The sequence below is a fragment of the Panthera onca genome, chromosome C1 (assembly GCF_046562875.1).
Source record: "Panthera onca isolate mPanOnc1 chromosome C1, mPanOnc1 haplotype 2, whole genome shotgun sequence".
NCBI classification, from domain to species: domain Eukaryota; kingdom Metazoa; phylum Chordata; class Mammalia; order Carnivora; family Felidae; genus Panthera; species Panthera onca.
Genome location: NC_138346.1, coordinates 100,379,603 through 100,407,567, shown reverse-complemented (window position 1 = coordinate 100,407,567; position 27,965 = coordinate 100,379,603). Strand labels below are relative to the sequence as shown.

At 34.8% G+C, this 27,965-nt stretch overlaps 1 long non-coding RNA gene across 2 annotated transcripts in view; it reads left to right on the top strand.

The window, feature by feature from the left end:
- The window catches only part of LOC132672997 (uncharacterized), a 60,104-nt gene extending 39,580 nt beyond the window's left edge, over positions 1-20,524 (top strand). The window contains exon 3 of one of the 2 annotated variants that reach the window (XR_009607822.2): positions 20,277-20,524. This is a non-coding gene — a long non-coding RNA (uncharacterized LOC132672997). Of the gene's footprint in view, positions 1-79; positions 1,052-20,276 lie in introns of those variants that run through there. The other variant, XR_009607823.3, reaches the window with a different exon arrangement.
- Positions 20,525-27,965: the final 7,441 nt, after the last annotated feature.

Below are 27,965 nucleotides of genomic sequence, written 5' to 3'. Positions count from 1 at the left end.
TTATTGGCAAGTCATTTCTCATTCTAACAAGATTTTTTTTTTTTTGCTTAAGATAGCTAAAGTCAGTTTCTCTTTCCAGATAGTAACAATAATAGAGACACCAAACCCATGGATCCTGTATTCAAATCTGTTCTCAAGTCTTCCATGATAGCAAATCATCTGATCAAAGCATTGAGCTTGGCTCTGTCACTCATTACGGGCATGTGATTGAACATCCTGGGTTCCAGGTGTAACTTCTTTGGAAAATGAGTTAGCTGAAGAAGGTTCAAATCACTGTTCTACCACCCACCAGCTGTGTGATGCCAAGCAAATCACTTCTCTTCTCGGGATCCATTTCTCTACCTATAAATCAGAATTACTCATTTCACACTCTCAGAATTATAGGTGAGAATTACATGAGTTAATGTATGTCAATATGTACATTACTTGACAAGTGACAAATGACCAGTTCTTCAAATTGTACTGATCTCTATCTGCACACTATGCCAACCTTGTCTTAGAAGATATTTCCATCTTAGAAAGGAAGGATTACCCACTAGTCATGGATTCATCACTTTTGTATGCTAAAATGTTCTAGAATTGAGTTTTTAAAGCTTTATCTTGTCTAACAATGGACAAGCTTTTATAATACATTGTGGAAAGAATACAAGAGGAGCTAATTAAAGATGCTATCAGCTTTTTATCTTTTTTAAAAATTTGTTTCTTTACTATTTCCTCCACAACTGGTAGTAGTTCAAGACCAAATAAAACAGGACTTCAGCAATACTTCAAGAAACCAGTAACCAAACCAACTTTAATTTGAGCATTTTCAGATTTCTATCACTAGCAATAAAGAAACTTCAACAATTCTCATTAGATATGACTATTTGTTATGTTTCAGAGTGGAACTAAGTGTCCCACACTGCTGTTTCAATATGTCAAGCTAAATGGTTTCAAAATCTCCTATGATTCAGCTTTTGTTCAACCAAGCACAGTGGGCTGAGAGCTATGCTAGATGTGATTCTTCAGAAGGAAATGGACCCCTTTTCAGTTCATGCTGTACTAGGGCTATTCTCCCATTTACACAGTTGCTTCTGGCATAATAAAAAATTAATAAATACTTTCTTACTTGTGCTTCCCTTTATCATTCATTGTGTCCTTGGTGGAAATGTACGCTTGGTAGAAATGTCCCACCTTCCTCTTCAGCCCTATGAAACCTATTCATTTGTTAAGATTCTTCTCCAGTTTAAACCCTCCCCAGGATTCTCTAAAACAAGTGGGATTATTTCTGTCTTTTTTTTTCTCCTGCCATATTTATTACATACATCTATTTTAGATTTTAGTAGTTACCATGCTTGACATGTACTAAAATTACTTTTGAACATCTATCTGCTTTTTAGATTATAATTTGAAGTAATGCTGGACAAAATATCTTTTAAAAATAACACAATTTTAAAAACTTGCAAATATCAGCAGAATAGGTAAAGACTTGATTGAGACTGGTAATGAACTGGAAATTATGAGTGTACATACTTGATAGATTTCAAATGTATAAATTTGACTTCAATCTTCACAGTAATGGGAGCCAGGTGGAAAAGGCCATCAGAATAGGCTCTGTATAAATATGATGAAACCAAACCAAATTTTTGAGATTCAAAAAATGTCCTGATAAAAATAATTTCTCATCTGGCCCTCAGGAAGAAGATATTAGGCAACATAATGGTCATCCTCAAAAGCATCATTTTAGGACCACAGCCATGTGATTTGTTGTATTATTTCTGGTCACTAACCCCCAACACAATTGATGACATCTCACCAAAATACAAAACAGTGAAAGAAGTTCTCCTGGATACCTATCTAACATTGTTTACATATTGCACTCATGATAGTTTGGGTTAAGCAAGAGATCAATGTTACAGATATGGAGAGAAAAAGATGAATTGATACTCTTTAGAAAATCCTTCATAAATTTTGTTTCTTTCAGCTGAGCTTTTGTACACTATTCAAGACAATGTGAGACTACATTGCTTTCAAATGTAGAGCTATGTTTAGCAATTGATCAAACTGAGGATACATTTGACATTCTCTTGTGAAATTAGGGAGTCAAAATAAAGCAGAGCTGTAAAACTAAGAAGTGAAATAGAAGACAAGGACCCAACAGGGAAGAAATCTCTCCTTCATTATTTGATTTATTACCACACACATGTATACGTTTGGTTTTAAAATTAAAATATTAAGATATTTATCAGAATACTATTTTAAGGACGTGATTTTAGATTTTCTCTAATGAACAGAAAAGTGAATTTCTGAGTAATAAGCCTTAAAACATGGCTACTTGTATCTGATTGTATTTAATTCCAAGATCAATTGCCCATTAAGACCATTTTCAGTTCATAATTATTAAGTAGTATCATCTCCTTGTAGGAGGATACATTTCTTTCCAGTTTCTATATTGACAGGTCATACATTGTGTTCCTACAAATATGGTATTAACAAAATAATTAATAAATAGGTTAAAATTGAATAGAAGGAGCTACAACATGTAAAAGAGCTTTGAATCTGTCACTCCCATCTTTACAAGAAAACTGCTGATTGAAAACAATCAATGACTTTTCTTTGATTAGTCAAAAAACTGAGATCTCAAGGTAAATTGTCACTGGGAAATCTGGAAGCAGGCGAATCCAGAGTTACAGTCAAGATATGCTTACTTGGAGCCATGAACTAGAGGGATGCATACCTTAATCTGAGTGAATTGCTAGAGGACTATGGACCAACATGAAGCTAAAAACCTCCTGGGGGCTGCAGCCATAGTCAACCCTAACAATTTCGTGGATTTTACCCCTAAGAACTCTACTAGGTTCTGATGATAAAGAGTCGAGAAATATTCCCTCATGGCTCTGGAACAGAGAGAGGAAAGATAACCACTGCAAAATACATCCAAAGTGTTCTCCATAAAAATAGCCTTTTGTTAGCATTCCTTTTTTTCTTTTTCAAATTTCTATTTAACTTTGAGTTAGTTAACATATATTGTAATATTGGTTTCAGGTGTATAATTTAGTAATTCATCATTTACATATAACAGCCAGTGCTCATCACAAGTGCCCTCCTTAACACCCATCACCCATTTAGCCCATCTCCCACCCACCTCCATCTATCAACCCTTAGTTTCTTCTCTATGGTTAAATGTTCTTATGGTTTGTCTCCCTCTTTTTCTCTCCCCACAGTATGTTCATCTGTTTTATTTCTTAAATTCCACATAAAAGTGAAATCACATGGTATTTGTCTTTCTCTGATTTATTTCCCTTGGCTCCATCCACATCATCGCAAATAGCAAAATTTCATTCTTTTTGATGGCTGAGTCATATTCTACACACACACATACGTGCGCGCGCACACATACACACACACACACACACACACACACACAACATCTTCTTTATGCATTCATCAGCCTGATGGACATCTGGTTTGGCTATTGTTGATAATGCTGCTATAAACATCAGGGTGCATATACCCCTTTGTATTTTTGTATCCTTTGGGTAAATACCTAGTAGTACAAATGCTGGATCATAGGGTAGTTCTGTTTTTAACTTTTTGGGGAACTTTCATACTGTTCTCCAAAGTGTCTGCACAAGTTTGCATTCCCACCAATGGTGTAAGAGGGTTACCATTTCTCCTCATTCTTGCCAACATCTATTGTTTCCTGTACTGTTAATTTTAGCCATTTTGACATGGGTGAGGTGGTATCTCACTGTGGTTTTGATATGTATTTCCCTGATGATGAGTGATGCTGAACATCTTTTTCATATGTCTATTAGCCATTCGTATGTTTCTTTGGAAAACGTCTATTCATGTTTTTTGCCCATTTCTTAACCGGATTATTTATGTTTTGGGTGCTGAGTTTGATAAGTTCTTCATAGATTTTGGATAGTAACCCCTTATCAGATATGTCATTTGCAAATATCTTCTCCCATTCTGTAGGCTGCCTTTTATTTTTGTTGATTGGTTCCTTCACTGTGTAGAAGCTTTTTATATTGATGAGGTCCAAATACTTCATTTTTGCTTTTGCTTTCTTTGCCTCCAGAGACATGTGTAATAAGAAGTTACTATGGCTGAGGTCAAAGAGGTTGCTGCATGTATTCTCCTCTAGGATTTTGATGGCTTCCTGCCTCATATTTAGAACTTTCATCCATTTTGAATTTAAGGGAGTAGTCCAGTTTCATTCTTCTGCATGTTGCTGTCCAGTTTTCCCAACACCATTTGTTGAAAAGACTGTCTTTTTTCCATTGGATATTCTTTCCTCCTTTGTCAAAGATTAGTTGACCATATAGTTGTGGGGACATTTCTGGGTTTTCTACTCTGTTCCATTGATCTATGTGTCTGTTCTTGTGGGAGTACAATACTGTCTTGATGACTATAGCTTTGTAATATAGCTTGAAGTCCAGAATCATGATGCCTCCAGCTTTGCTTTTCTTTTTCAGGATTTCTTTGGCTACTCAGGGTCTTTTGTGGTTCCATAAAAATTTTAGAATTGTTTGCTCTCGCTCTGTGAAAAATGCTGGTGGTATTTTGATAGGGATTTCAGTAAATGTGTCAATTGCTTTGGGTAGTATAAATATTTTAACAATTTTTGTTTCTTCCAATCCATGAGAATGGAATGCTTTTCCATTTATTTTTGTGTTCCTCTTCAATTTCTTTCATAACTTTTCTATAGTTTTCAAAGAACAGACTTTTCATCTCTTTTGTAAGGTTTATTCCTAGGTATCTTACAGTTTTTGGTGCAATTGTAAATGGAATTGATTCTTTGATATATTTTTCTGTTGATTCACTATTTGTGTATAGAAATGCAACAGATTTCTATACATTGATCTTATATTCTGCGAGTCTGCAGAATTCATGTATTCTAGAAATTTTTTTGGCAGAGTCTTTTGGGTTTCCTACAGAGAGTATCGTATCATCTGTAAATAGTGAAAGTTAGACTTGTTTGTTGCTGAGCTGGATGCCTTTTATTTCTTTTTGTTGTCTGACTGCTGAGACTAAGACTTTCAGGACTATGTTAAATAGTAATGGTGAGAGTGGACATCCCTGTTTTGTTCCTGACCACAGGGGAATAGCTCTCAGTCTTTCCCCATTGAGGATGATACTAGCTGTGGGTCTTTTGTATATGGCCTTTATGATGTTGTGGTATATTCCATCTATTCCTACTTTGTTGATGGTTTTTATTAAGAATGGATGCTGTATTTTGTCAAATGCTTTTTCTGCATCTATTGAGAGGATCATATGATTCTTATCCTTTCTTTTATTAATGTAGTGTATCATGTTGATTGATTTGTGAATATTAAACCACCCCTACAGCCCGGAAATAAATCCCACTTGATCATGGTGAATAATTCTTTTAATGTACTGTGGACTGACTTTCTAGTATCTTGTTGAGATATTTTGCATCCATCTTCACCAGGGATGTTGGCCCGTAATTCTCCTTTTTAGTGGGGGTCTGTGTCTTGGGAATAGAGGTAATGCTGGCCTTGTGGAATGAATTTGGCAGTTCTCCTTCCATTTCTATTTTTTTTTTTTTTTGAACAGTTTGAGAAGAATATGTATTAACTTTTCCTTAAATGTCTGGTAGAATTCCCCTGGGAAGCCATCTGGCCTTGTACTTGTGTTTTTGGGATATTTTTGATAACTGTTTCAATTTTGTTTGTTTTTATATCATTTATTTCTGCTCTAATCTTTATTATTTCCCATCTTCTGCTGTCTTTTGACTTTATTTACTGTTCCTTTTCTAGCTCCTTTACATGCAAAGTTAGGTTGTGTATTTAAGACTTGCTTCTTGCTTCTTGAGGTAGCCTGTATTGCAATATACTTCCCTCTTAGGACCAATTTTGCTGCATCCCAAAGATTTTGGACTGTCAGGTTTTCATTTTCATTTGCTTCCACATTTTTTTCTTCTTCAATTTACTAATTAATTTATCCATTTTTCAGTAGGATGTTCTTAACCTCCATGTATTTGTGATCTTTCCAATTTTTTTCTTGTTGTTGACTTCAAGTTTCATAGTGTTGTGGTCAGAAAATATGCATTTTCTGATTTCAATCTTTTTGTACTTGTTGAGGGTTGATTTGTGACCCAGTTTGTGGTTTATTCTGGAGAATGCTCCATGTGCACTTGAAAAGAATGTATGTTCTATTGCTTTAGGATGAAATGTTCTGAATATGTCTGTTAAGTCCATCCAGTCCAGTGTGTCATTCAAAGCCATTGTTTCCTTTTTGATTTTCTGCTTAAATGATATGCCCATTGATGTAAGTGGGGTATTAATATCCCCTACTATTATTGTATTATTATCACTAAGTTTCTTTGCGTTTGTTATTAATTGGTTTATATATTTGGGTGCTCCCTCCATCATAGCATTCAATTCATATATTGGAAAAGAAAAACACTCTAAAATTAATAAAAAACACTCTATGCTTTTACCTTAAGGAACTAGAAGGAAAAAAAAAAAAACATAATTTAATCCTGAAGCTAGAAGACTAAAAGAAATAATTAAAATTAGAGCCCAATGAATGAGATTGAAAAGCATGAAATAGAAAAAAATCAATAAAATCAAAGGCTGATTCTTTGAAAACATCAATAAAATTAATAAAAATCTAGCCACAGTAACCAAGATAAAAAAGGGAAGACACAAATTGCCAATTTCAGAAATGAAAGACAGAGAATCACTACTGAGTCCATGGGTATTATCATGATAATAAGAGAATAAGATGAACAGTTTCAGGCCCTCAAATCTGAATCTGATAACTGAGATGAATAAGACTTATTCCTTGAAAGACACAAACTACCAAAACCCAAACAATGTCAAATATCAAAGGACACAGAAGTCCCCCTTTCTAATTCTGAAGGAAGATTATATATGTTTATGTGTATGTGTGTGTGTGTGTGTATTTATATATCTATCTATATCCATATCTATCTATATCTACCTACCTATATCAATATATTTCCAATGCCTATCACAGTGTTTAATGATTGGGATGAAGTAAACTACGTTGAAAAAAATAATAACCAATTTTAGCTGTTCCACTTAAAGCCCAAAGACTTTAGCCTTATATTTCAGAAGACTTCTCAGACTGATCATCTAAAGAAAGGGCTATATTCTCTCCTATTTTTCAGTCTCAAAATTAGGAGCAGATTATCCTACATTTTTATATATACCATCTCATTCATGACAACTAATTCTTTCCCACAAGGAAATTCCCAGAACGAAAGAATGATTAAAGTTGGGGTAATTATGATAATATAATACATTACTTTTTCACGTGTTTTAAGGGAGTGATATCTAGAGCCAAGAAACACAGTAAGATGAGACGATTAGTGGAGGGGGACTAGTAAACTGATGTAGGAATTATGAATATTATAATCTACTCACTATATCATTTCAACCCCAGTAAATCCATTAGCAAACAAAAAAGGGAAGGAGAAATAATTACAAGCAATTTTAGGTGCACTATACACCATTCAATAGGTTACAGTCTACTTACTTCAGTGAAATGCCTAGATGTCTTCTGTATATTTTTTGGACCTTTATTTATTTTATGAAAAAAAATATTTTAGTGGTAAAAAATAAGTATAAGAATAAAACTTTAATTATGGGATGCTATACTTGTTATATAAGCTAAGGTATAAAACAGTTTTCAAGTAAACTCTCACACAGAATGGTCCATAACATGGTCCCATGTCATTTTGCTATAAGCACATGGTGAGTGAAATGAAAATACTTTTACTTCACGTTATGATGTATAAGTGCAAATGCCATTTGTAATGGGCATATTGAACATGTTAATTTATTAGAGAATGGTTTTAACAGGCAGGTACAGCCCTAATTAAAAATATAATTTACCCTATTAGTTCCTACGTTTTTTACCCTATTATAGTTCTTGTAATTCCTGTATGATATATTCCACTCACCAATAGGCAAGGGTGAATTAAGAGTCTTTAAAATCTATAAACACAAATATTCTGATAAATTTTGTTGATTTTATAATTGCCCTCAGGTTTTGGAATAACATTTCATCTTTTATTTTCCATTGCTATTCCTGCTGATGAAGATAAAGTGAATTTGTGGAAACCTATATTGGCTAGCTGCCTTTGTCCACTTTAGTCTTAGAATATGAGCTAGATACTTGATGTGAAAATAATATTTAAGAAGATACATATTGATATAGTAGTAAAAATATAAAATTGAAATACTTTATGCTATATATCTTAATTACAGTTTGAGATAGGTAACATAATATATGGTGGAGTAGGGATAGGAAAAATAGTTTGCGATCACCATGAAATCTGAATGGCTGTATACAGTTATTATCCCCAGAGACCTCTGCAAGTGAGAAACATGCTGAAAATGTAACATAAACTAAATTAAGATATAGGGAACACAGTGTCTTCTTGAAGATGATGTATATAAATACAGTTTACAGTTTGAGAGTTCTTAGAGAGACCATCTGTGCAGATTTATATAGTATTTCTTTACAATATATGCGTCTGTACTTTAGCCTAGAGCTCCTTTATAATTAATGTTTTTTTTCATTTAAAATTTCATTAAAAAAGAAACTCAAGGAGCTCCTGTCTTCACTACTTTTCTCTATTTCAAAGAAGCTTTTCCTGAGTCATAATTTATGAGGTATTATAATAATGCTTTTTAGCCCAACAGAATTCTTAAAATTACAGCAAAAATAATTTGCGTCCTTTGGCCAGTCAGAGAGGAATCACAGAACTGGAGACCATGGAAGGGAGTACTTAAACATCTAATGTCTGTTACCAGCGTTGTGGCTGCGTGGTCTCTGAGTTTCTGACAGTGTAGAACAGTCACATCATGCACGAGATATTCTTTGTGTGAGACTGATCATTTGAAATAATTTAGGTAAACACTGGAAGGGCTGTACTGCAATAAAAATGATTAGCCAAGACCTACACATCAAGGGAAATTAGTCTGAAAATAGATATTACTGGAAGTACTAATTCTTAAGCAACACTGAGAGAAGAAAGCTCCTATAGCAAAATCCAAACTATGGAAGAGAGCTGACGTGGTCCCAGATCAGTGCTACCTGTCACCTGCTACTTTTTGAAAGAAGCAAAAGCAAATCCAGTCTGCAGGAATGCTTTTCAAATTTCCCATTTAGGCATCAGAACTCCAACAGTTCTAACAGTTACAAAGAGATAATGCTAAAACAAAAACTAAAACAACAGCAAAAAAAAAAAAATGAAGGCACAATTAAAGATCAGGAGTACACACAAAAAAACAAGCCACCATGACTAGGTGTTAACATTAATAATAATAATAAAATAATAATAATAACAATAATAAAACTTAGATTACCAAAGACTTAAGGTATAATAATTGTTGGATAAGGAATGTAAAATAGCATTTATGAAATGTTTAAAAACATAAGGGGTAAAGTCACAAAAACAGACAATTTAAAAAGAGATTTTAATATAGGAATCAGAAAGATAAGATCAAATAGGGACACCTCGGTGGCTCAGTTGGTTAAGCATTGGCCTAAGGCTCAGGTCATGATCTCATGGTTCATGGTTTCAAGCCTGTGTCGGGCTCCACACTGACAGCTTGGAGCCTAGGGCCTGCTTCAGGTTCTGGGTCTCCTAGTCTCTCTCTGCCCTTCCCTTGCTTGTGCGTGCTCGCTCGCTCTCTCTCTCTCTCTCTCTCAAAAATAAACAAACATTTTTATTTTTTTTATTTTTTTTTTATTTTATTTTATTTTATTTTTGGGACAGAGAGAGACAGAGCATGAACGGGGGAGGGGCAGAGAGAGAGGGAGACACAGAATCGGAAACAGGCTCCAGGCTCCGAGCCATCAGCCCAGAGCCTGACGCGGGGCTCGAACTCACGGACCGCGAGATCGTGACCTGGCTGAAGTCGGACGCTTAACCGACTGCGCCACCCAGGCGCCCCTAAACAAACATTTTTAAAAAAGTAAATGGAACTACTAAACAGTAAGCCTATAAATTTACACAAATTTATTTTAAAAAAGAAGTACGAGATTAAACACTGCTCAAGAGAAAAATAATATACAGGAAGATAAAGAAAAATAAATTGCCTAAAATAAAGTAGCAAGGCAAAGGCGATGGAAAACAGAAAGGAGACAGAGATGAAAAGAATAGAATTAGAAAGTCTATAATTGGGAGTCCCAGAAGAAGTGAATGGAAACAATGTGGTATAGTCAGTATAGAAACAGCATTTTTGAATTTTCAAGAACTAGAGAAAGCAAAATCTCTCTCTGCTTTTTCTCCTGCACAAAATGTCAAGAGTTCTTCCAAGTCATTATGACATCTGAAACTCCAAGATAGATTTAAAAATGCATCCTAATAGGGTTGTATGCCCCTTGCTGAAAAACCACTGTTCTAGACTTTTAAGATGAGGACATAAGCATTTGACATAATGTAATCAGAAGCCCACAATTCAAAAGTGGATATGTGAGTACTCAAAGTAATAGAAACTGAATATTTGATTGTGAAACTTAATTTTAAATCTTAAAAGTAATGGTAGTCAAGAGATACAGAGCTAATGCACTCCACAAGAATCATGTGGTTCTTTCTACATTTAAGCATCAGGGTTTACAGACAGATGTTTACCAAAAGAATCTAATAATTGCTGAACAAAGAAATTGGCATAGGTCATCTTAAACACACACAAATATATGTAATTATATATAATTGTGCCTATATAAAAGGTAAAGTATTAATCCCGAATTTCAAATATTTAGGATGAAGAGTCATTGGAATTACCATGGAGAAGGACTGTTAGCAAATAATCATTTTCAAAATAATAAAAATAATATACCAATGAATTCTGGCTTCTTACTCAACATCAGCAAATATAGGTTCTTACTTTCTAATTAGAAAAATAAATATTTAAACATACCTGTATGAATGCTTGCAATGAAATGATTGTGTCTGACATGATAAAGTTCAATAGTTAGTGACTAAACATTTTGGAAACATTTTAGCTTTGTTATGATACATAGATAAAAAACATTTTACACATTAAATGTAAAAATCAGTCTTATGTCTTCCTTTATTTAACTCTTTTTTAAGTTCCAAAATCATTAGCCAAATTGATAACTTTCATTTTTCATTGAAATGTCATCTAAATATATTTTAGCTAATTTCCTAGTTTACATCCTCTCTTCCTGGATAGAAATTACTCCTTATCAAAGACAATCACATCAGTACACCCAGGCGCAAAATAAACTCCTCAAACACACAAATGAACAAACAAAAAACAACAAAAATTTCTAATGATATCAATGGTAAGACTGTTGGAATAACTGGCTTCTTTAAAAGGACATACTTCAATTGGATATATGAACAGAATAAATAAGTATAGTTGTATTTTTAACATCTCAAAATAGCATCTTCTTTTGATTTAAGGTGATGCAACTTTTGCTTTAGATAACTTGCCCCCTTATTAATTACTCGAATATAGATCTACCCTCCCTTCTTAAAACACTTGGGATAGGATATGGTTCAAATTTCAAAGTTTCTCAGAATTAGAAAGATGCATAATATACAAGTAACACTGACAGTAGGGGCAAGGGTATATTTGACCTTTCCTCAACAGAACATGTGAATGACCATGCTAGAAAGTGACATACATAACGATTTTAGGTTGCCTTCCTCTGTTTAGGTCAGGCTTCCCTGCCAAGCAGGTTATAAAACAGACAAACAAAAACAAAACACACAAAATGAAAAAAAATTTTTTCTCAGACATTGAAATTCAGAATTACAGATAAGAGAATGTGTATATATTCCTTGTATAAGCTTTCTTCCATTTTATAATACCTACATAAAAGTTCAAGAGAATACTAAGTATCATCCTTAAGAGTTTCTAATTCACTATACTTGCTATCCATTGTTATACACCTTCACCTTTGATTATAGCTAGTGACACAGGAACACTATTGTAATTTCACTTTTGTCTCTTTGATACCAACACTAAATGTTAAGCTGTTTGACATCTTCTACCATGTTTTACATTCCAGATCCATAAGCTTCTTTCTAAAAATAATGGTTACTTCAAAGGAGTAAAACTGAATTTGTATTTTATAATTAACTGTGAATCTCATACTTGAACAATGTTTCAGTTGATTTGGCAAAGATAAAGTCATTGCATGACAATAATTGAAAATGCATTTTAACTGTTTTTTAAAACTTTATAAAAAATTTTTAAGGTGTTATTTTTTAAAGGGAGAAATTGCACACATTTCTATAATGGCTATTCTGTGTAATTTATTTTTCTTTTTGTTGTAACCTATTTTTAGCTTTTCACACTTAAAATAAAATCTTCACTTAGGAATGATTAGTTCAACCATTAGATTTAAATTGGCTGTTGGGATTGTGCTTGGCCATTTGATAGACATATAATAATCTTGCAAAATCAAATATCTCTGTCAGAGCTCTAAGTTCTCCTTGCATACAAATGTTTAATAATTGCAACATAAATGGGTAAATTCAGGTTCTTTTTATCATCCTTTGTGGGTCTGGCAGTCTCTTTGACATCCTACCAAAATGGATTCTATCTGAATGACATTCTTTTGAATGTCCATATTTAAAATTATTGCTCATTAGGGGTTCCTGGTTGGTTGTCAGTAGAGCATGCAACTCTTGATCTTGAGGTTGCAAGTTCAAGCCCCATATTGGGTTAGAGAATAATATATATATATATATTATATTATATTTATATAATATATTATATATATATATATATATATAATATATATATATATATATATATATATATATATATATATATAAAACAAAAAGTTATTGCTCATCATCTGGTTCTGTTTAGTTCACAATGGTATTTCAATGATATAAATTGCTATACTCATTATTGTTAGAGCAATTTATATGAATAAGTCATATGCTATCTCGACAGTTTTTAAAATATAAATAAAATAACTGAGTAACAAAAATGTTTCCTTAGAGACTATAAGCTCTGTGTTTTCTCCCAAGATAATGATTCTGACTTGTGTTATAACCCTGCTCTTCCTGGAAAATAGTGTTGCTGTCAATGTATGACTGTGAGTGAAAATTAAATCCTATTTGGACAAGTGAGGCTTTGAGTTTACTGAGCACTATTTCTTGTGCTGAATGTTATTTGTAATCAATCTTTCCAATTCTTTCAAATTATTTGAATGATGCTGGAAAACTCAGGCCAAAACAGACAAGACAGACCTCCAGAGGTTTAGGAGCTCAGAGGGGAGGACAAAAACAAGAGATTCATGTGCTTCTAGGATGGGGAAGGAAGGTTTATGTTTAGGAGTACAAATAGAGGACCCAAGGAAGCAAATAGAGGAGGAGGCTCCTGCTTTTGAAGAAATGAATCCTTATGTATATCTTGTATTAAAGTAAGAAGAACTAAGAAAGTGAAAACAAAAAGAACAAAATTATATTAAGTGTCTCTGAATGATTTATAAGCTGGCTGAACAAACAGGTTATGTATACATGAAACAGAGAATAAAATTAATTGTATATAATCAACTTTGTGTTGTTAAGATCAAAACATGAGGTCAGACAAAAAGTACTATGGAAATATTGAAACAGATATTGATATGAAAGGATCTGAGAGAACATCTTTGAAGTGAAAAATATGAAAGTCATAAAATAAAAATCAAAATTGGGTAAGGGGGAGTGGTACAACAGAAGATAAGCTAAAAAGGACCCTGCTAAATAGAGTCAGTTAATGAGCTGGGAGATTATACAAGGAATCCCATGTGTGTGTGTGTATGTGTGTGTGTGTGTGTGTGTGTGTGTGTGTGTGTGTGTGTGTTTGTAAGAGAAAGAAATAAAAAGAATAAAATTAAATTTAATACACACAGAGGATACATTTCCATCATCCAGAAGTACCTATTATGTACAAATGGGACAGCAGACAATAGGGAGAGTAGGTAGAAAGATATACAAAGAAATACTTTAAAAAATTCTCTTGAATTAGGGATGCCTGGGTGGCGCAGTTGGTTGTGTGTCAGACTCTTGATTTCTACTCAGATCATGATCCCAGGGTCATGGGATCAAGTCCAGCATCGAGATCTGCACTGAGCATGGAAGCTGCTGCAGATATACTCTCTCCTTCTTCCTCTCTACCCCGCTCTGATGTTCATTCTCTCTCTCTCTCTCTCTCTCTAAGGAAAATAAAATCTCTAGAATGGAAGAGGAAACATAAGTCCTTACATTTTCATTGCCAAGCCGAGATAAGAAAAGTACATCTAAAATAATCCATGCCTTTCATATACAAATGAAATTTTAGAATTTAAAAGTTTTTTCACTGGAAGTTCCATGGGATGGTATGGGATTAGAAACCACTATTAAATTGATTACCAACAGAGAGTCAACTGAATCCTCATTAATAACTTTTGATATAAGATTCTGAAGGAATGTCTTTATATTTCTGAAGTAAAAAGATTTAACTATAACTTTGTATTAAATCAAACTAACATTGAACTATGGGAGCTAAAAAAATAAATAAATAAAGCATGCCCAAATATAAAACATTTCTTACCCATCACCCATCTGGACAATTTACTAGAGGATGTTTTGAAAAAAAGGAACAATGACTCTAAATAAAATATTTTACAAGAAATAGTGAAAAACAATAAAAACAGTGTAATTTATACTGTTTTATACTTAAAACAGTATATTTTATACAGTGTAATTTATACTTAAACTAAGTAATTTATACTTAGGCTTAAATAAGAGTCATTTTAAAAAAATGACAACTTTAAAGTAAATTTAATTTATTGATGATCTCAATGTAGAATAGGTTTTCAGCCTACTGGTGTAAGAGATGGCAGGAGGTAGGAGGAAGAAAAAAATAAAATAAATGCTAGGATTCTTGATTTATATGATAAAAATACAAAGAAAATGATTAACATAAAGCATTACATAGAAATAGCAAATGTTAAATACAGATGTTAAATTCCAAGTGCAAACACTTCAAAGTATTGAGATGTTAAACTTTTAAAACACTAAAGAAAAAAATGGAACTAAGAAAACTGCATGAGTTAATCAAAATATAAGAATACCATTTTTTTTTAAAGCAGAGAAAGTAGAAAACATAAAATATATTGTTAGGAAATAGCTTCAACATCTCAGTAATCACAATGAAATAATATCTAAAAATTAATGATTTAAGTGCTTAGTCTCAGATGGGGCTTTAAAAATGTGATCTTGTTTCCTATTTAAAGGAGTTAAACCTAAAAAATGACTCATAAATATTGGTAGTAAAGAAGGAAAAAAGTGTATAAGAGATTCATGTAAACACACACACACACACACACACACACAAGCAGGTATGTTAGTATCATTGGTAGAGCAGAGGGAACATCAGTTAAATACATTTAAGAGGACAAGGACAAAGAGGGGCATTTATACTTAATAAGATCTATAATCCTTCAAAAGATCCATTCATTCATTCAATCTCTCATATTGAGAACTTATGTTGTATAAGGCATATTTTGGCTTCTAGAAAGAAAGGAGGTAACAGATCCAATTCCACAGAATTGTGAAATAAGGAATGGAGTTTCTTTAAACTGAGATGGCAAAGACTATAAGAAGAAAGGATGTAGCAGTGACATGTTAGAGTCTGAAAGCTCAGCTTGGGGCATGTTTCTTTTGAGTTGCCTGGTAGAAGACCAGGTACTGATGTCAAGTAGAAAGTGGATTTTATAAGTCTTTGGGTCAGGATGAAATCCACTTTAGAGATACACATATTAACGTCTTTACAGTAGAAACTGCACTTAACAAAATGTGATTGAATGGTATTTGTAAGTGTGTATATATATTAAAAAAAACAAAATGAAACAAACAAACAGACAAAAAAAAAATCACAAGAAATCCAAGGACAAGACAGTGCTGGTTAACTGAGCCCAGGAAATGAGAAAACTGAATATGAATGGTCAGAATATACAAGGAAATCCAGGAGAGTCTGGAATACAAGTTAAAAATGTGTTCTAGGGTGGAGAGGAAAGTGCTACAGATAGATTAAGCAAGATGAAGAATAAAAGGTGACTGGTGTATTTAGTAAATAAGAATTCACTGTTGTTCTTGAAGAAGCAATTTGAGTACAGTGACAGGAGCAATAGGTCTGAGTAGAATGGGCTCAAAGAACAATATGAAGAGAAGAATTAGAATCAATGAGTTTAGATGAGTATTCCAAGGAGTTTTGTTGTAAAGGGGGAAAAAAGATGCTTTGTATATAAAGAGGAGAAACATGATATGGATATTTGGTTACTTTTGTTGCTTTAAGATTGGACAAAAGCAGCAGTTTTGAATACAAAGATCACACGCATGCCTAAAAATGAAAGAAAGGCAAAACTTGATGGAGTGATACACTTCAGGAACCTAGTGGGAATAGGATCCATTGCACAACCGAAGGTGTTGCCTTTGGGTGGAAGTGTGGACCATCTATGTGTTGTGAACCAGAAAGTTTTAGATCACCACAAATACGATTACGTGGGTTGAAATAATGCATTCTGTGGAACGTCCCTTTTAACTGCTACAATTTCTTCAGTAGAACAGGATGTGAGATCTTCAGCTAAGGTGTAGTTGCTGGAGATCTGACAAGAGTGGGTAAGATCTCAGATGATCATCTAGAAGGATGGCAAGAGTGAACAGAGAATGGACAAATATAACACAGCTGCTGAGCAGCAGCAGAGGTACACAAAAGCCAGTAAATATTTGGGGCACCTGGGTGACTCAGTCGGTTAAGCATCTGACTCTTGGTTTCAGTTCAGGTCATGATCTCCCGGTTTGTGGGTTAGAGCCCCACAGATGGCTCTGCACTGACAGCATAGAGCCTGCTTGGGATTCTCTCTCCTTCTCTCTCTGCCCCTCCCCTGCCCATGCATGCACCTGCACACACATGTGCTTTCTCTCTGTGTTTTTTTTCTCTCTCTCTCTCCCAAAATAAATAAATAAAACTTAAAAAAAGGAAATGCTTTGAAGTGATTTGGGTGATTGAATCAATTGTTTCTGCTGAAGAAATGAAATCTTTTTTTTCTTCAATTTATTTATTTTGAGATCAAGAGAGAGCAGGAGTGTGGGAGGGACAGAGAGAGGGAGGGAGGGAGAGAGAATCCCAAGCAGGCTCTGCGCTCTCAGTGCAGAGCCTGATGTGGGGCTCTCACCCACAAACCAGGAGATCATGACCTGAGTTGAGGTCAGACACTTAACAGACTGAGCCACCCAGGTGCCCCTGAAGAAACTAAATCTTGGAGTTTAAAGTAATAACCATTTGCTCCATGTGTTTCTAGCAGTACTCCAGCTGTCACTCCCTGGTTCTCACTGTAATGGCAGAAAATTTGCATTAATTCAAGAAAAAGCATAAAAGGCTAATAAACATATTGTAAGTTTACTCTCATTAGTAATGCAGTGAAACACAAATTCACATAGGGAAAGGATAATGTTCTTTGTAACATATAAACCTCAGTGACAGTAATGAGGTAGAAAAATATATACTTTCATTTACCTTTGGAGAAAGAATACATTGGTGTTCCCTTTCTGGAAGGAGTTTCAAAAATATATATCAATATTTAAATCCCCCAATAAATCTTTTTCTTATGTCTATATATATCCTCTTGTTTCTATTTTTCTATTAAATTTTAGAATAAACATGTATTTAGGCATCAAATTTATTTAATTAAAATGTAAAAATTTTAAGTGAATAAAATAAGTTCTAAAAGTCTATTGAGAAATTGATCAAGGGAGGAGTAAGAGCAAGATCTTTATTTGATATACATTAATTTATCTTCTATAATACACAGCATATAGAATCACATCTGACTCTTGATTTCAGTTCAGGTCATGATCCTAGGGTCATGGGACTGAGTCCTATGTTGGGCTCCATACTCAGCATGGAGCCTGCTTGAGATTCTCTCCCTCTCCTTCTCCCTCTCCCTCTCCCTCTCCCTCTCCCTCTCCCTCTCCCTCTCCCTCTCTCTCCCTGCCCCTCTCTCCTGCTTATACTCTCTCTCTCTAGCATAAAAACAAAAACAAAAAAGAAACAAAAAAAACCCCAAAACAAAAACATTAAGAAATGACACTTTCTGGTGGTAAGCAGAAATAACTTTCTCTGTCTTACCAATGGAAGATAAAAATTGAGCTATAGAAGCACCAACAATTTTCACCAATATTTCTCCAAATATTTACAGTTAAGTTATTAACAGGACATAAAATAGAACACATTTTCCCCAAGTTCTTGCCTACCAACTTTATATCACCTGACAATTAGGGTGTTTTTCTATATGGAAAAGTTATGCATAGATTCCATATTCATGGCTTTATTACTTTAGAATATAATCCTAACCCCTAGATAAGAAAAAAAAAAAAAAAACGAAAAACAAACAAACAAAAACCCAAACTGGTTTTGTTTCTATAGGAAATTCTGCAATAAATGATAAATTCTACAATAATCCAAGCTTAGAGTTTCCAAGATACGTGACAAGTTTCCCTAGGATAGCATGGTGAACTCAGAGGGATGCTAAAGGATGCTAAAATGTTAAATTTGCATGGAAAGCATAGTGATACTAGTCATTTGACAGCACCCACTAAACTACAAATTTTAAATAATGAAGGGTTTATATTAGATAGTGTTGCATACACTTCAATTATGTCATAGTTTTCAAAGCCAAGTTTTGTTGGTGACTGTGATAATAAGCAAGTACTGCATGAGAAATTAACCAGAAACAGGAAATGGGGGTGACTTTAGCTAATCTGATTCTGAGGCTTGAGAGGTTGTGCAGTGATAAACAGGCACATATATGCCTTTAGTTAGCTAATAGTATTTATTTAATTGTGGTTAATGTTTTCTATTTTATTTGTATTATTTTTTTCAAAAGCCTGCTAATTTCTTAGGGCATAAATACTTATTAAGTTGTTTGGCCTAAGTGCTCTTAGTATTTCTTTTGGCCTAGGGACCCTATGAAAAATTACTGAGATACTAAAGTTACCTTGAACAGAGGAAGTTTGGAAACCTCTAAAGTATTAAAATTATACCTGAGAGAGCCATATTACTAAGGTTCCAGACACAAAATTTCTAAGTACAGGTCTTACATTACTCTCCTAACTCTAAATTTATCCTTCATCTATTCCAGATTACCAATTAACATTTCACTCTTTTACTATATTTTGTTATTGGGGGGGGGTAATTTACAGTCTCCTCTTTCATGAATGTGTACTAGAGGGAATGTTCCAGGACTTATCATTGAATGTAAATAGGGAGAACTAATGCTTTGTTCCCTTCATTTATGAAGATTATCATTATCTTAATCACTTGTGACTCATATGGCAGGGAAAATATGCTAACGGGCATCATCTAGCAGAAAGCAGGTGTTAAGCATTGTACTGTGAAATTATACTAGTTGATGATACCATGGGCCCAAGCATGGATACAGAACAGAGACAGGAAGAGCATGGGGAAACCACATCGTATTGTAACACAGAGTTCTAGACTAGGAATGAGAGCATGATTTCTACCACCATCTAGCTATGTTAGCATGGACAACCCATTCAGTCTTCAGGGTTTCAGTTTTGTTTTCACATGGAAAATGTTTCACATATTTATCAATCTAACAGTAATTTATCAGTTTACAGAATATTTTGAGAAAGGTAAGAATGAAGACGAACAATATATAGTCTCTGTTGCTACAGAATCTATTAGGTCAAATTAGCACACACAGTTACTTTTTATTTTAGAGACACTTAAGATTGCAGAAAAAAATCTAAACTCTTTGGCTTTGTAAGTCTATCATGGCCTTTTGTTAATAGGCCATTATTAATTTTTGTGATTTTCGTCTTCTACCACAAACTATGCCAAATTTTTATCAATTGATATTAATGTTTTATGTGGTTTCACTTTTCCATGCCTTGACTTTAATTATTGATTTCTTAATATATTCATGAATGAAGAAAACCACACATAAAATCCAATAATACCTAGTGGAATGTATCGGAATGTACATGAGAGAATCAAAGTATGCTTTGGAAATGCAGAAAAATAAGAGAGTAATTTCTATTAGAAATAATTCTTAGAGGAAAAAAAATAGTATCTCAAAGAAACCACAAAGCATGGGGAAAAGGTAGCACAGGAGATATTATGTGAAGGGACTGCAAGGAGAGGAACAACTACAAGCACAAATCCCTGCAAATGGAAGAACTCAAGCATGTTCCTGCTTGCAAGGGTTTGGTATTGGAATCTATCTCCCAGATTTGTCTTTCTTCTCCAATCTAGTTATCATCTCTTCACTTCTTCAAAACTCTGAACATTTCCTGGACACGAACAAGGTAGTCTTTAGCATACAGAGATTCCTCTCTTCTGAGAATTCCCCACCATGGCCAGCGTTTTCCTCCTGAAGACTGTTCCTGTCATCATCACCTTGCTGTAGATGAATACTGCCACTATTACCAAATGGGGTTGGTAGTAATGATAACATGCTGGATACCTTCCATTTCCTAGACCATTCTTTGTCTTTCTCCAGTTTGCTGACAATAAAAAGTAGCTAATGGGAAACTACAGCAAATGAGAATTTTTATTTACCTAGCTTTCTTACTGGGTTGTATCATTTGGGCTTCACCCTCCATGGAAAATCATGGCTCCTATTAAAAAGCTTCACTATAAAACTGTAGGATCTTCTTCCTGTCATCCCTTCAAGTAGATGGGTGGCAATCCTTCTGCTCTTATCAGTTTTAAATTTTTATACTTTGTTTTATGATAGAAAATGTACTGTTGAATTACTGATAGAAAATGAGGAGTCTTTCAATCTTAGCTCTGATAGGTAAAGACTTTAGAAGTTGTTACTACCATTTTTCTAAGAAAACAGCAGACAAATTTGAAACATAAGGAGCTTTCCTGGATCAATCAGAGAACTGAATTTGCAGAGCAAACTTCCACTCTGAAATCTAGAGAGAGATAGGTGAATCCAGTCATACCCAAGATCTGCTTAACTGGAACAGGAGCTGCTAGAGAGAAAAACTTGTAAAAAACTTTGTAATTTTGAATGACTGCTGGAGGTCGAGAGTGGTCTAGTGGGAGTGAGAAACTCCAGAGGTGCTATCTCATGGGCCCCTATACTTTGTTGGTCCTCATCCATGGATCCTACCGGGTTTTTATGATGCACATGGTAGAAAGATACCTTCTTGGCTCTGGCTGAGGGAGAGCCAGAACTTTTAAAATGCCCAGAGCATTCTCCATAATAAAGCCTTTAGGAGAGTCTTCTCCTAGGTGAGAAAGAATCACCCCCACCTCCCTGTACCCATCCCTGCCAGTCCCTGTAGCTTTCCTTTCTAATTAAGGGAGTGGAGGAAGCTATACCACTGGTGGAGGTCACAGTCCTGATACAGACCTGAAAAACTAAGAGTTCATTAAGAGTAGAGAACACTCAGACTGACATGTGCGTGCATGCATACACATTACCTCCAAACCAACATGACTCCAGTATAACACTACTTTATAGCCAAAAGAGCTGCAAGACAGACTATCTGAGGAGGCATTCTTAGAAATCCCAAAGTCAATGGCAGACATAAAAACCAAGATATCAGAAGAATTTGAAACTTCTGGCACCTATAACTACGTAAAATATTAAACGCAGCCCAATATTCACCCAGATTAATGTAGCCTCACCCTAAAGCCTGTTTATCTCAGTTCCTACTGCTCCATACGTCTGACTTACAACAAAAAATTACAAAGCATGCCAAATAATAATAATTTAAAAAAGGGAAAAAAAACTACTATGAAATGAAAGATAAAGTCAACATCAGAACTACACTCAGATATGATTCTGATTTTTAAATTATGAGACAGAAAATTTTAAATAACTATGACTAACCCATTGATAACTCTAAAGGAAAAAAAGTAGACAACTTTCAAAAATATAAGCATACATTTAGAAATTATAAAGAATCAAAATGTTAGGGAAAAATGTGAAACATAACTGAAGAATGCCTTTGAGGGCTCACCAGTATATTGGCTCCACTGGAAACAAGTATGAGATATCTTAAAGATAGTTCAATAGACAGAAACTTCCCAAGAACTGTGAGAGAATTTCAAAAGGTGCAATATACACATAATTAAAATATGAGGAGGGAAGAAGAAAGAATCAAGCAGTGGCAATACTTGAAGGAATAATGAATGGCCAAGAGCTTTCCAAAATTAATTACAGACACTAACCACAGGACTAGTATTCTCAGAAAACAAGAAACAGTATAAATACAAAACAAAACAAAACAAAACAAAAACCTGGACTTCTATATTTAGCAAAATTATCCTTCAAAAGTGAAGGAAACAGTCATTATCTGATGTGAGAGCATGTGTGCATCCCACATACACACACCCACACACCGGAAGGATTAATCAACACCAGAACTTCCTTGCAAGAAATGTTAAAAAGTAATGCTTTAGGCAGAAAAAAAAAAAAAAAAGATATAGAACAGGAACTGAGATCTGCATTAAAAAAAAAAAAAAAAAAGAGGGTTCCTGGGTGACTCAGTGGGTTAAGCGTCCTACTTCAGCTCAGGTCATGATCTCACAGTCAGTGAGTTCGAGTCCCACATCAGGCTCTGTGCTGACACAGCTCAGAGCCTGGAGCCTGCTTCAGATTCTATTTCTCCCTTTCTCTCTGCTCCTCCCCCATTCACACTGTCTCTCTCTGTCTCTCAAAGATGAATAATTGTTAATTTTTTTTAAAAAAGAAAGAAAAGTGTCAGAGAAAAAATAAAGGCCAAATAAAATATTTTAGTTTTCTTATTCTTAATGGACTTAAAAGATAACTGTATAAAGTAGTAACAGTATTGATGTATTGCTGGGTGATTACAGCATGTGAATAAGTAGAACGAATAACAGCAAAGGTCATAAGGAAGGAGGATTTGGGACAATGTGCTATGAAGTACCCACACCACAAGTGAAGCAGCATGGTGTTATTTGAAGGTGGATTTAGATGAGTTAAAAAATGTGTGTTGGAAACTCTAGGGCAACCAGTAAAACAAGTTTCAAAAATATATAGTTGATATGCTAGGAAAGGAAATAAAGTGACGCCATATAAAATGATCAATTATAACCAGACAAAGCATAAAAAGATGGGAGTGTAAGGAGAAGGAGAAACAAAGAACTGATGCAATAAACAGGTATGAACATGGTAGATACTAATCTAATTATATAGTTAACTACAAGGCCCACACAAGGAGAAATAGATAATCTAAATAGTCCTATATTTTTGAATCAATAACTAATAACATTTCAAAACAAAATCACCAAGCCAGATGATTCCACTGGTATATTATGCAAAGTACTTAGGACAGAAGTGACATCAATGTTCTGCAATATACCAGTACACAGAAGCAAGGGGAGTACTTTCTAACTCATTCCATGTGGCCAGCATTACCTTGTTGTCAGAACCATACAAGAACATTACAAGGTTATAAAATTATAGGCCAATATCTGTCATGAACAGAGCTGCAAACATCCTCAACAAAATATTAGCAAATTGACAGCCTAAGAATAATTCAAAGCATGCAAGCCTGGTTCAACATTTGAAAATCAATTAATCAATTAATTAATCAATTAAGGCTAAAGAAAAAAAAGTGATCATATCAATTGAGGAAGGAAATACATCTGAAAAAATCCAACTTCCATTCATCATAAAAAAAAAACACTCACAAAACTACAAGTAAAGGGGCAACTTTCTCAACTTGATAATGAACATCTACAGAAATCCTACAGGCAACATCATTTTTAATGGGTAAAAACTGAATGGTTTCCCCTGAGATTTGAGGAAGAGTGTTGTCTCTCAGCACCCCTATTCAACACTGTACTGGAAATCCTAGATAATTCAATAAAACTAGAAAAGGAATTATAAGTTATTCGCATTAGGAAAGAAAATATAAAGCTGTTGTTATTCACAGGTAACATGTTTGCCTATGTCGAAAATCCCAATGAATCAAAAAACAAAACAAAACTCTTTAAACCAAGAGTGATTATAGTCAGATCATACAATACAAGGTTAATACAGAAAAGATGAGCACAAGGTGTTGTATAGAAGTATTAAATCACTAAATTGTACATCTGAAACTAATATTACACTGTATGTTAACTAACTGGAATTTAAATAAAAACTTTTTTTAAAAAGTCAATTGCTTCCCTATATACCAGCAATGAACAACTGAAATTTGAAAAAAAAATCTTTAAAAAATAATAAAGTGTAATGAAATGCTTAGACATAAGTCTAACAAAATGTGTATATAATCTATATTTGGACAATTAAAAAAATAGATGAAGATCTTAAGAAATGAAGAAAATATACAAAAAAATTTTTATTCCCCTCAAACTGACATACAGGTTTAGCACAATTCCTATCAAAACCTTAGTAAGATTTTTTTTAAGTTTATTTATTTATTTTGAGAGAGACAGAGAGAGAGAGAGAGAATGCATGTGCACGAGTCGAGGGGGGCACGCAGAGGGCAGAAAGAGAGGAGAGAGAGAATCCCAAGGAGGCTCCACTCTGTCAGCCCGGAGCCCCACGTGGGGCTTGATCCCATGAACCATGAGATTGTGACCTGAGCTGAAATCAAGAGTTGGGTACTCAACCAACTGAGCACCCCCAGATCTCAGGAAGATTTTTCTAGTTATAAACATAATTATTCTAAGATTTATATGGAAAGGCAAAGGAACTAAAACAACTAAAACAATGTGTAAAAAGAATAAAGCAGGAGAAATTAGTCCAACCTATTTCAAGACTTATGAAGAAAAAGCTAAAGTAATCAAGAGTGCACAGAATCAGTGGAGAGATAGACACATAGATTGTTGGAATGGAGATCTTCACATTTTCTGCTCATTCAGAAACATGTATAACCACATAATCCCCTTCCCCCACCAGGCTTCCTTGTCAGAATTTTCTAATTGTGTTCAAGTATCTGACCATTGAGTGAGATCATTTCTCACAGCCCTCGATGTCATATAGAACCATCTGGAAACCAGGCCTAAGTTTTTTCATCTTCAGTCAACTGATTGTAGATATTAGCTATATCTAAACACACCTTCACAGACAGACCTGCAATGGTGTTTGATTAAATACCTGGGTATTAACAGCCCAACCACGTGGACACATAACACTAACCATCACACCATGTGAGAAAATACTTAAAGGCATATGAGGGATTCTATAAAAAACTATCAATGAGAGGAGAGGTTTGAAAAAGAAAGGGAGGTTAATGAAGCTGGAAACAATTTGACCCTTTTTTTACTTTAAGACTTAATTTCTGGCTAGGGCTAAAGCTTCCTCTTCTTCTTCAGATCTGAAGCAACTCAGACCTCTGCCATTGATAGTGCCTTTCCATTGCTGTAGGTTTATTCCACATCCACACCATGGACTACAATAATACAACTTGTATTATCATCTCATTTTCGGCAGAGGTGTAATTACAGCAAAGTCACACAGGTGGTTGGTGGCAGCGGTGGGATGCAAACCCAGTCTGGCTCTGGTGTCTGGTTTCTTAACCATAAGCAATCTTGCCTCTCAGAACAAAAGAACACATATGAGTTTTCAATACTCAGGCTGCCAGCCTCTACTTTTAAGTGCTTTGTTTTATCCGCCTCCCCCTTTCTAGCTCTACTAGCTCAGTTTCCATTTTCTTGGCAAGTCTACGCCGTTGGTGTTCACAGCAGAGAGGTGTGTTGCAGTCTCCGACCTCCGTGAAGGATAACTGTATCATCAGTGGGCAGTATCTTTCATGAATGAGAGAGAGAAAACAGAATTACGAAATGCAAAACAAGTTTAATTCCTGTTCTAAATCCTAACATTTGATATACCAACTGACTACTTAGCAATCGGTTTCCGACCTCAGCTTCATTTTCAAGCTTATGAGTACTTTCATTTGTTCACCCTCTCCTCCTGGGTTTCCACCCCACAGCCTTCTGAGGAAGGTTGCTTCACAACTTTCTTTGTCCTGTGTTCAGCCTCTAGTTTGAAAAACAAGCAAACCAACAGACAACACAACAATAACAAAAAAAAAACCCTTGAACCTGTGCTCCACCATTAACACTCCTGACCCACTGTTGCCCAGTCTCTAGTCCTCGCTTGTCAACTGTGGGTGTACAAACCCGACAGAGAAGCGGGTTCAGTATGAGTAACGGAGGGCTCTAAATAGAGTCCTTTTCCTTGCAGGCCGTGCAGAGTAATTAAATATTTCTCCGCAAAGAGGTGCTATGGCTTCTTTCTGTTCTTTAATGGATGCGTTTATCCAACATATACCAAAATGAAAGACCTGGTCACTGGAATCCTTAACTAACTTTTAATTATTATTTCCATTACATTTTATTTTAGGTCATTTGGGTACAAGCAGTTCTCCTAGGTAACCCGATCCATTGCTGATGAAAGCGAAGCAGGAGTGTGCTCTACAGTGGTTACTAGAGAGGAAAAGAATTCTAGGTAAATGCACTATGCATTACAAGTGAGGCGATGGAGCTGTTGAGAAATTAAAATTACTCAAAAACATCTTTACAAGGAAAATCTCTAGAGAGTTTCTTTCCTCTTATTGCCTTTGTGTTCGACCCTTTGAAAACTTTTTTTTTTTTTTTTTTAATTTTCACATTGGCATGGCTTCCTGGCAGGAAACATAATGGCAGGGGGAAGGAGGATAGAGAAGAGGTACCTTGGTTAAAAATGGAAACTTCTAAATGATTTTTTAAAAAATGACTAGCCTGATATTCAAAGACAGAACTTTAAAGCTGTGTTTATTGCTTCAGCTCTGAAGTGAGAAGTTATTTTTTCATTCTGAATTGACTTAAGGCCAATGAGATTGAATTCTTTAATTTCCCGCTTCAGCATTAAATGTGAAATTGTGCATACATGTACTCTAATTAAAATCAGTAACATTTGTTTTACAGAACAACTTTCCAGAGAATAACTTTATGGGCTACTGTGATTAGCCTTTACTTCAAATGTAAAATTAAATTGTATAGTTTTTCTTCATTGTTTTTCTGCTGGAGGAAAACATAATGGCATTCGCCATTTTTATGCAGCGACTGTTAACATTTCAATAAACACACTCGCTAAAAATGTGAAATAATATACATTTTTCTAAGCTATATTTAACAATTTGTTGCAGGAGTATTAACACACCACTCTGTTCCAAACTACTGTACGTGATAGCAAAGGGAGCTGGAGAGAAGGTCCCACAGAACATCCTTTGCGGAGGGCTCAGCTTCTTTTTAGTTCCATGAAATTCAAACAGCCACTTTATGTCTTTACCAAGCTCCACCTTAGGTAAAACGAGGGAATAAAGCTTATAACTCTTAAGTGTGTTACAGGAGCAAAATGACAATGTTTATGTGATGTGCTTTACACAGGATCCAAAATATAATAATGATCAATATTTTTACTTTCTGCCTACCCAGGATAAAGATTTCTCAACTTTGCTTAGCTTTCATCATTAATGGACTAGGAATACAGTTTTTGTTACTATGGTTTTTAGCGCGTTGTAATAAAATCTATGTCCTCATTAAGGACGACACTAAAGTATGCCACTGATTTTTCAGTTCTCCCTGAGGCTCAGATAGGTTTTCATTTCGTTAAAGCCCTGCCCCTGCCCCTGCCCCACCCCAGATCACCCTATTATGCCTCCTCTCCAGGAAGTTATAACAGGACCCGGCTGTCTCTCACAGATGAATTCCAGCACTGCTTCATCTATCTTCAAAACCTAAATGTTTCCACTTTATATGACAAGATTTAAAAATGGGCAAGTGTTTTCCATGTGGAAGAGCACTGAGGTACCGTTTTGAGACAGAAGCATCTGTGGCTATGCCTAATTTTCGCATCGGCCTGTGTTGGGAACAGAATAAATACTTGTGGGATTGAGTTAACCAGACTAGAAGCAGTAAGGCCTCGTCTTTGCACTTGGCTACCACCACTGTGTCACAGGCACACAGAAG